This window comes from Rhinoderma darwinii, chromosome 12 (assembly GCF_050947455.1).
Source record: "Rhinoderma darwinii isolate aRhiDar2 chromosome 12, aRhiDar2.hap1, whole genome shotgun sequence".
NCBI lineage: Eukaryota > Metazoa > Chordata > Amphibia > Anura > Rhinodermatidae > Rhinoderma > Rhinoderma darwinii.
Window position 1 is genome coordinate 19471330 of NC_134698.1, and position 13674 is coordinate 19485003.

Sequence of the window (13674 nt, forward strand, 5' to 3'; positions counted from 1 at the left end):
GGGCTGTGGCAGCATTTACAGTGTGGCAGCATTTCTAGTGTGGCAGCATTTCTAGTGTGGCAGCATTTCTAGTGTGGCAGCATTTCCAGTGTGGCAGCATTTCCAGTGTGGCAGCATTTACAGTGTGGCAGCATTTACAGTGTGGCAGCATTTCTAGTGTGGCAGCATTTCTAGTGTGGCAGCATTTCTAGTGTGGCAGCATTTACAGTGTGGCATCATACCATTGGAGACCTATGTCATCATACCAGCGGAGGCCTGTGTCATCATACCAGCGTAGGCCTGTGGCATCATACCAAGGGAGGGCTGTGGCAGCATTTACAGTGTGGCAGCATTTACAGTGTGGCAGCATTTACAGTGTGGCAGCATTTACAGTGTGGCACCATTTACAGTGTGGCAGCATTTACAGTGTGGCAGCATTTACAGTGTGGCAGCATTTACAGTGTGGCAGCATATACGGTGTGGCATCATACCATTTGAGGCCTGTGTCATCATACCAGCGGAGGCCTGTGTCATCATACCAGCGGAGGCCTGTGTCATCATACCAGCGGAGGCCTGTGTCATCATACCAACGGAGGCCTGTGTCATCATACCAGCGTAGGCCTGTGGCATCATACCAAGGGAGGCCTGTGCCAGCATTTACAGTGTGGCAGCATTTACGTTGTGGCAGCATATACGTTGTGGCAGCATATACGTTGTGGCAGCTTATACGTTGTGGCAGCTTATACGTTGTGGTAGCTTATACGTTGTGGCAGCGTATACGTTGTGGCAGCGTATACGGTGTGGCAGCGTATACGTTGTGGCAGTGTATCCGTTGTGGCAGCGTATCCGTTGTGGCAGCGTATCCGTTGTGGCAGCGTGTCCGTTGTGGCAGCGTGTCCGTTGTGGCAGCGTGTCCGTTGTGGCAGCGTGTCCGTTGTGGCAGTGTATCCGTTGTGGAAGCGTGTCCGTTGTGGCAGCGTATCCGTTGTGGCAGCGTATACGGTGTGCCAGCGTATCCGTTGTGGCAGCGTATCCGGTGTGGCATCATACCATTGGAGGCCTGTGGCATCATGCCAACGGAGGCCTGTGCCAGCATTTACAGTGTGGCAGCATTTACAGTGTGGCAGCATTTCTAGTGTGGCAGCATTTCCAGTGTGGCAGCATTTCCAGTGTGGCAGCATTTCTAGTGTGGCAGCATTTCTAGTGTGGCAGCATTTCCAGTGTGGCAGCATTTACAGTGTGGCAGCATTTCTAGTGTGGCAGCATTTACAGTGTGGCATCATACCATTGGAGGCCTATGTCATCATACCAGCGGAGGCCTGTGTCATCATACCAAGGGAGGGCTGTGGCAGCATTTACAGTGTGGCAGCATTTACAGTGTGGCAGCATTTACAGTGTGGCACCATTTACAGTGTGGCAGCATTTACAGTGTGGCAGCATTTCTAGTGTGGCAGCATTTCTAGTGTGGCAGCATTTACAGTGTGGCATCATACCATTGGAGGCCTATGTCATCATACCAGCGGAGGCCTGTGTCATCATACCAGCGTAGGCCTGTGGCATCATACCAAGGGAGGGCTGTGGCAGCATTTACAGTGTGGCAGCATTTACAGTGTGGCAGCATTTACAGTGTGGCACCATTTACAGTGTGGCAGCATTTACAGTGTGGCAGCATTTCTAGTGTGGCAGCATTTCTAGTGTGGCAGCATTTCTAGTGTGGCAGCATTTACAGTGTGGCATCATACCATTGGAGGCCTATGTCATCATACCAGCGGAGGCCTGTGTCATCATACCAGCGTAGGCCTGTGGCATCATACCAAGGGAGGGCTGTGGCAGCATTTACAGTGTGGCAGCATTTACAGTGTGGCACCATTTACAGTGTGGCACCATTTACAGTGTGGCAGCATTTACAGTGTGGCAGCATTTACAATGTGGCATCATTTACAGTGTGGCAGCATTTACAGTGTGGAAGCATTTACAGTGTGGCAGCATTTACAGTGTGGCAGCATTTCTAGTGTGGCAGCATTTCCAGTGTGGCAGCATTTCCAGTGTGGCAGCATTTCCAGTGTGGCAGCATTTACAGTGTGGCAGCATTTCTAGTGTGGCAGCATTTCTAGTGTGGCAGCATTTCTAGTGTGGCAGCATTTCCAGTGTGGCAGCATTTACAGTGTGGCAGCATTTACAGTGTGGCAGCAATTCTAGTGTGGCAGCATTTCTAGTGTGGCAGCATTTACAGTGTGGCATCATACCATTGGAGGCCTATGTCATCATACCAGCGGAGGCCTGTGTCATCATACCAGCGTAGGCCTGTGGCATCATACCAAGGGAGGGCTGTGGCAGCATTTACAGTGTGGCAGCATTTACAGTGTGGCAGCATTTACAGTGTGGCACCATTTACAGTGTGGCAGCATTTACAGTGTGGCAGCATTTACAGTGTGGCAGCATTTACAGTGTGGCACCATTTCCAGTGTGGCAGCATTTCCAGTGTGGCAGCATTTCCAGTGTGGCAGCATTTCTAGTGTGGCAGCATTTCTAGTGTGGCAGCATTTACAGTGTGGCATCATACCATTGGAGGCCTGTGTCATCATACCAGCGGAGGCCTGTGTCATCATACCAGCGTAGGCCTGTGGCATCATACCAAGGGAGGGCTGTGGCAGCATTTACAGTGTGGCAGCATTTACAGTGTGGCAGCATTTACAGTGTGGCAGCATTTACAGTGTGGCAGCATACCATTGGAGGCCTGTGTCATCATACCAGCGGAGGCCTGTGTCATCATACCAGCGTAGGCCTGTGGCATCATACCAAGGGAGGGCTGTGGCAGCATTTACAGTGTGGCAGCATTTACAGTGTGGCAGCATTTACAGTGTGGCAGCATTTACAGTGTGGCAGCATTTACAGGGTGGCAGCATTTACAGTGTGGCACCATTTACAGTGTGGCAGCATTTACAGTGTGGCAGCATTTACAGTGTGGCAGCATTTACAGTGTGGCAGCATTTACAGGGATATTGTGTGGCATCAGATCAAATGAGCTTGTGTGGCATCATATACAGGGATATTGTGTGGCATCAGATCAAATGAGCTTGTGTGGCATCATATACAGGGATATTGTGTGGCATCAGATCAAATGAGCTTGTGTGGCATCATATACAGGGATATTGTGTGGCATCAGATCAAATGAGCTTGTGTGGCATCATATACAGGGATATTGTGTGGCATCAGATTAAATGAGCTTGTGTGGCATCATATACAGGGATATTGTGTGGCATCAGATCAAATGAGCTTGTGTGGCATCATATACAGGGATATTGTGTGGCATCAGATCAAATGAGCTTGTGTGGCATCATATACATGGATATTGTGTGGCATCAGATCAAATGAGCTTGTGTGGCATCATATACAGGGATATTGTGTGGCATCAGATCAAATGAGCTTGTGTGGCACCATATACAGGGATATTGTGGCATCATATCAAATGAGGTTGGGTGGCATCATATACAGGGATAGTGGGTGGCATCATACCAAGTAAGGCTGTGTGGCATCATATCAAAGGAGGTTGTGTGGCAGCATATTCAGGGAGGCATGTGGCAGCGTATACTGTTTTTTATTTGACGTCTTGGGAGAGATATGTATCAACTGTTGTTTGTAATTGTCAGTTATGGCGCCCAAGAGAAGTCTGAAATCCATTGATGACAATCAACCAATAGCAAAACGAATACCACCAACATTTACCCCAGAGGAGAAAGAAAAAAGAGCCCAGGAGGTAAGACTTTGTGCAGTTGATGTCTGTGAAATGCTTCACTGTGCTGTGGGATAGCACGCTGACTCTTGCATTTGTGGGGGGCCAAGCACACCACCATATACTTGTTTGAATATAAACCAAACCGATACGAAAGTGTAATTATTCTGTGACCTCTTTTGGTCCTCCATTCCATTCCTAATATTGGTTCCTATATTTTTGTTGTCTTTTCACTCACCTTCACCATTGACGTAAGTGGAGCGCACACTGTGGAATATACCTATGTTTGGTGTCACATTTTTATAACGAAAAATGTAATTACTAGATGTACATGTCCACTCCAAAAATCAATGATAAATAATGCAATATCCAGCTGCTGATTTCTGTACTGTTGTCACAATCGGCATAATGTTCACTTACATTCCATTTTATAGTGCCAATTTCTTTATTTTTTTTTAGAGAGCGATATTAGAGCAGGAACTACGAGCATGGTGTCAAAAATATCAAGATCCAAATCGAATTCTTGTACAACAGCCAATGAGAAAACGGGAAGAGCAAAGTGCGAGACAAAGTCCTTCAGCGTCCGTAAAACCGGTGGAATCGTGGTGTCAGTGTGGGAACTGCATGAATTTGCCGACTGAAGAGGAATGCGTCTGTTGCAAAGATATCCGTAATGTGCTAAACCTAATGGAGGAAGATGAGCCGATGACGTGCATTACAGAGCATCCTACTTTTATGGCCACATGTCTGGACAAGGAACAACTTACCCTATGTGAAAGCTATAGATGTTTTGGTCCAACACGTCCAGCACCACTAAATAACAGGTAAGGAAATTATTTGGTGTTCCAGTCAAGATGGAATGATGCTATTGTGATCCTAACCTTATTCCTCAAATAAATATTATTATGTTTGCTTTCAGCAGCATGCATGTGTCTAATATGTGTCTGCCCAAAATCTTATGTGGTCCCTGTAACACTAGAAGTAAATTTTGATCTTGTTCCACGCAGCAATCAAACAATGTGTGTCGCTCCAGCGTTTGTGAGCTGTTATGTATTATTGTAAATAATATTACCATGTCAGGGGTGACAGTATAAGATTGTGGTCTGTATAGTGTGCAAATATGATTGCCTAACAATAGTTTTTTATCCTGTATAGGTCCTTACGGAAGGTTGCATACCGAATGTTCACCGTGTGGGTTCACGGTTACCTTGGACGAAAAAACAGGCGTACTATTCCAGCATGTGCAGTTCAGAAAGTCAGAGCAATGTTTCCAGAGGAAAATCAAGTATATGTTGGTTTCAAGCTAGCCACTGACAATAATGCTTCGGAAATGGCTGATTTTTGAAATGTGTTTGATGACTTTACTATGTTATATTTTTCAATAAAAAATTAATAAAATCAAATCTTTAGATGTTTATTTATTATAATATATTAACACAGGATAAGTATTGTACATAACAGAAAATAATAGACAGGATATAAAGTGCTAGTGTTGATTCAGAGGAAGGCAAAAAACCCCAGGTTATTTTCGTTTTGTTCTTCATTAGTTGTGTGTGGGGGAAATTCCTTCCCGACTCCAAATATGGCAATCAGAATAAATCCCAGAATCAACATCCAATATCCACCGATAGTTAGCTTACAAATTCTTCCAGTGACAGGCAATATAAATAGTGGGAAATAGTTGTAAGCATTTTTGGAGAAGGGCAAACACAACATAGTTCAGTACATTAAAAACGGGATTTGTGCGCTATAACAGCTGCTGCTTTATCCGGCCATGGTTCTGTGGCTATGTTTGGTGGTAGGGTCAATGTCCGTGTTTGCCAACTATGTTCAATTTCTTGTTTTGTCAATTTGATCACATTTACAAACATAGGAAAGAGGTGTGAGAAAGACATTGGTACGTACTGTTTCTTTGCATTCCATGTTTTGCTTAGTTTGGAGAAAACAACATTATACCTCATGCTACCAAGTAGATCCGACTTTGTGGTCTGTCGGTGGACTCTAGATTGTTCCCGTTTTGTATTATGATTATGGGCCAAAACAGCAAGTTTTGTCCGTGCTTCTATTCCGTCTAAAGCAAAATGTATTATTTTTGGTCGGTATTTTAGAATAAAGCTGTGGAATACCTCGATTTTTCCAGTATGACAGAAAGATGACAAGTGGTGCAAGTCTTTCAATAATTGTTTATCTTTGACAATCTTTTCAAGCTCCTCATAGGCTGCTGATGTTGTTGACATCCAATTGTGTTTGCGATCGTCATCAATGTCTAAACATCTGTGATCACATTGTGTGTCAATGTCCCCCGGGAATTCATGTACATTACGAATATGTTGAAGTACAGAGAGCCATTTTTCCCGCAGCACATCCACATTACCGCAACTAGTACTACAGCAGTACCAAAAATGATTGGTTATTGACGTGATCCAATCAACAATTTGGGAACAGCTTCTTTTTTTACTTGCAGCCTTCAGTTTCTTCCGAATGGACTTTGCATAATGCCATATATCAAATTGATGTGCAATCTCTGGGTATTGTTCACGTATTTTTTTACGTATGGAGACATGACGGTCTGTTGCAAGAACATACACATTGAGCCCATCTTGAATAACACGGTTAAGACAGGTTTGAAAGGCCAAACTTTCCATAGCCACAGAAGATGTGGTTTGTGTAACCTGAACGATTTCAAAGTCAACAATCTTGTCGCTCTTATAATCCATCAATGTGTACACACAATATTTTGCATTATGCCCAGGGCTATCACATTGTCCGTCACCAAGGAGACACAATGGTGTTTGTTTGATTTCTTTATGAAGTTCCATTTTTTCTTGTTTCCAGGGAATGTCCACCACTGGAAATAACAATTTTCTTTGGTGACGAAAGTAAGTTGAATGTGAAATAAATTGCATCCCAATAGATTTACAAATGTCGGACATCTTGGCATAGTTGCCACCATTAAATAAAATGGAAGCTGCAATCAGAACATTCCCAACCGGGATACGATTACACTTGGGTTGACTTTCCCAAAAATAATCATGTCCATTGGAACATTTGCCTTGTAGTGAAAGATAGGTACCTTGCTGGAATTTGACTGGGTTTTCTATTTTGTGGCCACAGAAACACGCGCACTGAGCAACCAGTACATCTAAAGCCGATTCAAAAACCAAAAATTTCCGCTCTTTTACTAGGTCTTCATCTGCTCGTTCTGAAAACAAATTGGTTGTCACGTTGTCAAATGACAGACTAGAATCTGGTGGTTCGTAGTCCAGATCTCTTGCATCATTTCTGCCAGTAGAAGAAACAAAGCTTTCCTCTGGATCCTCCAATATGACTTTGCTTGATGTTTGTCTTTGTAAGCGGGGGGTTGAAAACGTTGATGGGTAAAAATGATCCAACTTCATTGTTAATTGGTTTTCAAAAGAAAGTTCTTCCTCTGGAAACTGGCATCCTGTATCCAGTGTGAAGATGTGTGATTGAGTGGTTGCATCTCTTTTTCTTTTGAAAGGTGTGTTGGTGGCTCTCGTTGCCAATGTCCTCTGTCGGGTGTTTGTTGCTGCATTTCTTTCAAAAAATTTTCTGTTGACACCAATTTTTACATGTTTGACTCCCAACACTTGGGACATTGACGTTGGTGGATCGTTTAGCATTGAGGTACCGGTAGAAACGTATGTAATGCTGTTGGTGTATGTAGTAGCCAAAGGTAATTGCATGCATTGTGTTGCACAAGAATAAGTGTGTTCATGTTCTGTCCGTTTCCGTTTAGATGGTGGAGACTCTGTTTCCTGATAAGGGAATATAGTGGGAATTGCACTTTCCTTCAGCCATCGTAACTTCTTTTCAGACTTATAAACATAACAGTCTTGTTCAAAGTGTTTCGAACATAGTCTAAATAAATCTTGTTTTTTTCCATCCAAAATTCTTTGTGAGAGTGCATCTAGATTGTCCAACGATTGTCTGGCCTGTTGGAGCCAAACTTTAATCTTGTCAATGTTGCCTGGAAAAACATGCAGGGTCACTCCTTGAGAGTAAGTAGCTCGATTAGACCGACTGTCACAACCAGAGACAATGCACGACGGCATTTCTATCAAAAAAGTAAATTTAAATATTATGGCATGAGAAAAGATCATTACGGTAATAACGAGGGATTACATAAAGAGAGTTGATACCCCTAATGAGGTATATTTGTGTACTACGATACTTACAATTCCAATTTAGATCTGTGAGTTTGTCTTTTCTAAGTGCAAGATTAAAAGTCGTGAGTTTGTAGAAAATAATAAAATCCACAGCGTGTTTTCGAAGACATAACATCCGATTTGTGTAAGTTCTTCGGTCACCGCGTGTGAACTCACCCTTGGTTATCACACAAATGTGGCCTATGGTGGGTGGCAGATTGTCATGTGGAGAAGTGAGTATTCAACATGTTACATTGTTTATAGGTAACCGTTTGGCACTGGTAATTGACTGTTGACCAAGGCACAAAATAGTAGTGTGTAGTTTTACACGATCATTGTAAAACCGTCAATGATCTCAGTGCCAGACAGTTTCACCATGTCAATGTTTGAGGAGAGCATTTTTGTGTGACCAACCCCAATTTTTTTTTATTTTTTATGTAATAGAGACAGGGAATTAAAGAGAATAACATTTATAAACCAAATTTTTTTTATTGATGAAGCCATAACTGGCTTCCAAAGTAACACAGAAAAAGTGTTCCATCATAAACACAAATATAAAATTTACATGCAGAACAAAAAAAGTTTTTGTTCCATAGTCACAAAAAAAAAGTTCAGGTAAAAAGTCAACATTGACGGATAGGGACCAACACATAAAAGTAGAAAATGGAAGACGAAACAGTAAAAGACATTTACATTGAAAACACACAGACGTCAACGACAATCACAAAGAAGTTATCAGCAGGTGAAAACACCTTGCTTCGTCACATCATCCAACTGGACCTTCATCAGCAGATGAAAACACCTTTTTTTTTCTCATCTCATCATCCGACCAGACCTTTAGCAGCAGGTGAAAACACCTTGCTTTGTCTCATCATCCGACCGGACCTTTAGCAGCAGGTGAAAACACCTTGCTTTGTCACATCATCCCACCGTACCTTCAAATTGTATTACAGAACATTTCTGCCAATCATGCGGCATGTCAAAGTTATATTTCCTAAAGAAGAATAAAATAAAAAAAATTTCAATGGATTGATCAACTTCAAGCGTTGCACTATGCGCAACATGGTCGCTTTGGAAGAATGACATCCCTGTCTGATCACTCTGCATAGTTTGGCTCATCTGGTGAACTTGTGTGTCATGTATGTTTATATGAACTCCCTTTGTTCGGGCTTACTTACTTTCTATAATTCGTTACTTATGCTGCTCAGAATGGCCTGTTCGTCTCCACGGTGGTAATCCGCTCTGGTTGCTGCTGTCGTCGTCTGTATCTGATCGCGTTGCTTTCCCTCCTAATAAAATAATTACAATAATATATATAAAAGCCCATAATTAGCAATTATTGGAACTTTAGGGTAGTCCCCTTGCTGCCGCACCTGTTCAAAGTATCTATGCTCCTCGAATACACTCCTCACGGTCGTGTTTTGACTGGCGCGCTCCCTCTCCTCCTGGTAAACTGCTGTACAAAAAGTCACACACATGGTGGGATTAGATAAAGTGATGTACAAAAAGTGACACACACTATCCCTGTATATGATGCCCCACAAGCTCTTTCGAGATGATGCCACAGACTATCCCTGTATATGATGCCACACAATATCCCTGTATATGATGCCACCCACTATCCCTGTATATGATGCCACACAAGCTCATTTGATATGATGCCACATACTATCCCTGTATATGATGCCACACAAGCTCATTTGATATGATGCCACACACTATCCCTGTATATGATGCCACCCAAGCTCATTTGAGATGATGACACCCACTATCCCTGTATATGATGCCACATAAGCTCAATTGATATGATGCCACACACTATCCCTGTATATGATGCCACACAAGCTCATTTGAGATGATGCCACAGACTATCCCTGTATATGATGCCACACTAGATCATTTGATATGATGCCACACAATATCCCTGTATATGATGCCACCCACTCTCCCTGTATATGATGCCACACAAGCTCATTTGATATGATGCCACACACTATCCCTGTATATGATGCCACACAAGCTCATTTGATATGATGCCACACACTATCCCTGTATATGATGCCACACAAGCTCATTTGAGATGATGCCACACACTATCCCTGTATATGATGCCACCCAAGCTCATTTGAGATGATGACACCCACTATCCCTGTATATGATGCCACATAAGCTCATTTGATATGATGCCACACACTATCCCTGTATATGATGCCACACAAGCTCATTTGAGATGATGCCACAGACTATCCCTGTATATGATGCCACACTAGATCATTTGATATGATGCCACACAATATCCCTGTATATGATGCCACCCACTATCCCTGTATATGATGCCACACAAGCTCATTTGATGTGATGCCACACACTATCCCTGTATATGATGCCACACAAGCTCATTTGATATGATGCCACACACTATCCCTGTATATGATGCCACACAAGCTCATTTGAGATGATGCCACACACTATCCCTGTATATGATGCCACCCAAGCTCATTTGAGATGATGACACCCACTATCCCTGTATATGATGCCACATAAGCTCATTTGATATGATGCCACACACTATCCCTGTATATGATGCCACACAAGCTCATTTGAGATGATGCCACAGACTATCCCTGTATATAATGCCACACTAGATCATTTGATATGATGCCACACAATATCCCTGTATATGATGCCACCCACTATCCCTGTATATGATGCCACAGGCCTACGCTGGTATGATGACACAGGCCTCCAATGGTATGATGCCACACCGTATATTCTGCCACACTAGAAATGCTGCCACACTAGAAATGCTGCCACACTAGAAATGCTGCCACACTGGAAATGCTGCCACACTGGAAATGCTGCCACACTGGAAATGCTGCCACACTGGAAATGCTGCCACACTGTAAATGCTGCCACAGCCCTCCCTTGGTATGATGCCACAGGCCTACGCTGGTATGATGACACAGGCCTCCAATGGTATGATGCCACACCGTATATGCTGCCACACTGTAAATGCTGCCACACTGTAAATGCTGCCACACTGTAAATGCTGTCACACTGTAAATGCTGCCACACTGTAAATGCTGCCACACCGTAAATGCTGCCACACCGTAAATGCTGCCACACTGTAAATGCTGCCACACTGTAAATGCTGCCACAGCCCTCCCTTGGTATGATGCCACAGGCCTACGCTGGTATGATGACACAGGCCTCCGCTGGTATGATGACACAGGCCTCCAAAGGTATGATGCCACACCGTATATGCTGCCACACTGTAAATGCTGCCACACTGTAAATGCTGTCACACTGTAAATGCTGCCACACTGTAAATGCTGCCACACTGTAAATGCTGCCACAGCCCTCCCTTGGTATGATGCCACAGGCCTACGCTGGTATGATGCCGCAGGCCTCCAATGGTATGATGCCACACCGTATATGCTGCCACACTGTAAATGCTGCCACACCATAAATGCTGCCACACCGTAAATGCTGCCACACCGTAAATGCTGCCACACTGTAAATGCTGCCACACTGTAAATGCTGCCACACTGTAAATGCTGCCACTCTGTAAATGCTTCCACACTGTAAATGCTGCCACACTGTAAATGCTACCACACCGTATATGCTGCCACACCGTAAATGCTGCCACACTGTAAATGCTGTCACACTGTAAATTCTGCCACACTGTAAATGCTGCCACACTGTAAATGCTGCCACACTGTAAATGCTGCCACAGCCCTCCCTTGGTATGATGCCACAGGCCTACGCTGGTATGATGACACAGGCCTCCGCTGGTATGATGACACAGGCCTCCAATGGTATGATGCCACACCGTATATGCTGCCACACTGTAAATGCTGCCACACTGTAAATGCTGCCACAGCCCTCCCTTGGTATGATGCCACAGGCCTACGCTGGTATGATGACACAGGCCTCCGCTGGTATGATGACACAGGCCTCCAATGGTATGATGCCACACCGTATATGCTGCCACACTGTAAATGCTGCCACACTGTAAATGCTGCCACACTGTAAATGCTGCCACACTGTAAATGCTGCCACACTGTAAATGCTGGCACAGGCCTCCGTTGGCATGATGACACAGGCCTCCAATGGTATGATGCCACACCGTATACGCTGCCACACCGTATACGCTGCCACACCGTATACGCTGCCACAACGGATACGCTGCCACAACGGATACGCTGCCACAACGTATACGCTGCCACAACGTATACGCTGCCACACCGTATACGCTGCCACACCGTATACGCTGCCACAACGTATACGCTGCCACAACGTATAAGCTGCCACAACGTATATGCTGCCACAACGTAAATGGTGCCACACTGTAAATGCTGGCACAGGCCTCCCTTGGTATGATGACACAGGCCTCCGCTGGTATGATGCCACAGGCCTCCCGTATATGATGCCACAGGCCTCCCTGATATGCCTCCATGATATGATGCCACAGGCCTCCCGTATATGATGCCACAGGCCTCCCGTATATGATGCCACAGGCCTCCCGTATATGCCGACACAGGCCTCCCGTATATGCCGACACAGGCCTCCCGTATATGATGCCACAGGCCTCCCGTATATGCCGACACAGGCCTCCCGTATATGCTGACACAGGCCTCCCGTATATGATGCCACACATGATGCCTATGTCAGCGTTACTTACCGCCTCGCTGGTCCTCCTCGCTGGTCCTCCTCCGTCGCCTCGCTGGTCCTCCTCCGTCGCCTCGCTCGTCCTTCCACGTCCGACTCACTGGTACACCTCGTCCTTCCTTGTCCTCCTCGCCCGACTCGCTGGTCCTCCTCCGTCGCCTCGCTCGTTCTTCCACGTCCGACTCACTGGTACACCTCGTCCTTCCTTGTCCGCCTTGCTGGTCCTCCTCGTCCTCGAAGTGTCTCCTCGCTGGTCCTGGTCCTCCTCGCTGGTCCTGGTCCGCCTCGCTGGTCCTGGTCCGCCTCGCTGGTCCTGTCACATTTCCCATATGTCTACTTTAGATTGGCATCGTTTTTTGAACATTATTTTATTTTTCTTGGATGTTACAAGGCTTAGAACATAAACAGCAATTTCTCATATTTTTAAGAAAATGTCAAAAGCCTTTTTTTTAAGGTACCTCTTGAGTTCTGAAGTGGCTTTGAGGGGCCTATGTATTAAAAACCCTGATAAAGCACCCCATTTTAAAAACTAGACCCCTCAACGTATTCAAAACAGCATTTAGAAAGTTTTTTAACCCTTCAGGCATTTCACAGGAATTAAAGCAAAGTGGAGGTGAAATTTGCAAATTTCATTTTTCTTGCTGAATTTCAATTTTATTCATTTTTTTCTGTAACACAGAAGGTTTTACCAGAGAAACACTACTAAATATGTATTGTCCAGATTCTGCAGTTTTTAGAAATGTCCCACATGTGGCCCTACTGCGCTCGTGGACTAAAACACAAGCCCTAGAAGCAAAGAAGCACCTAGTGCATTTTAAGTCCTCTTTTTTATTAGAATATATTTTAGGCAGCATGCCAGGTTTGAAGAGGTGTTGAGGTGCCAAAATAGTAGGAATCCCCCAATAGTGACCCCATTTTGGAAACTACACCCCTCAAGGAATTCATTTATGGTTGTTGTTACCATTTTGACCGCACAGTTTTTTCACAGCACGTATTTGAATTGGGCTGTGAAATGAAAAAAATGTCATTTTTTCCAATAAAATTTCATTTGTGATCATAATTTCTTATTTTCACAGGGAACAAAATACCCCATTTTGTTGCCCAATTAGTCCTTAGTGTGGC

The 13674-nt window shown here is 44.4% G+C and overlaps 1 long non-coding RNA gene across 1 annotated transcript; it reads right to left on the minus strand.

The window, feature by feature from the left end:
• Positions 1 to 8754: 8754 nt before the first annotated feature.
• On the minus strand, positions 8755 to 9338 carry LOC142664262 (uncharacterized). The gene is made up of 3 exons (XR_012851246.1): positions 9255 to 9338; positions 9060 to 9170; positions 8755 to 8875 (listed from the first exon to the last, which is right to left on the minus strand). It is a non-coding gene; the product is annotated as an uncharacterized LOC142664262 (long non-coding RNA).
• Between the last annotated feature and the right edge of the window lie 4336 nt (positions 9339 to 13674).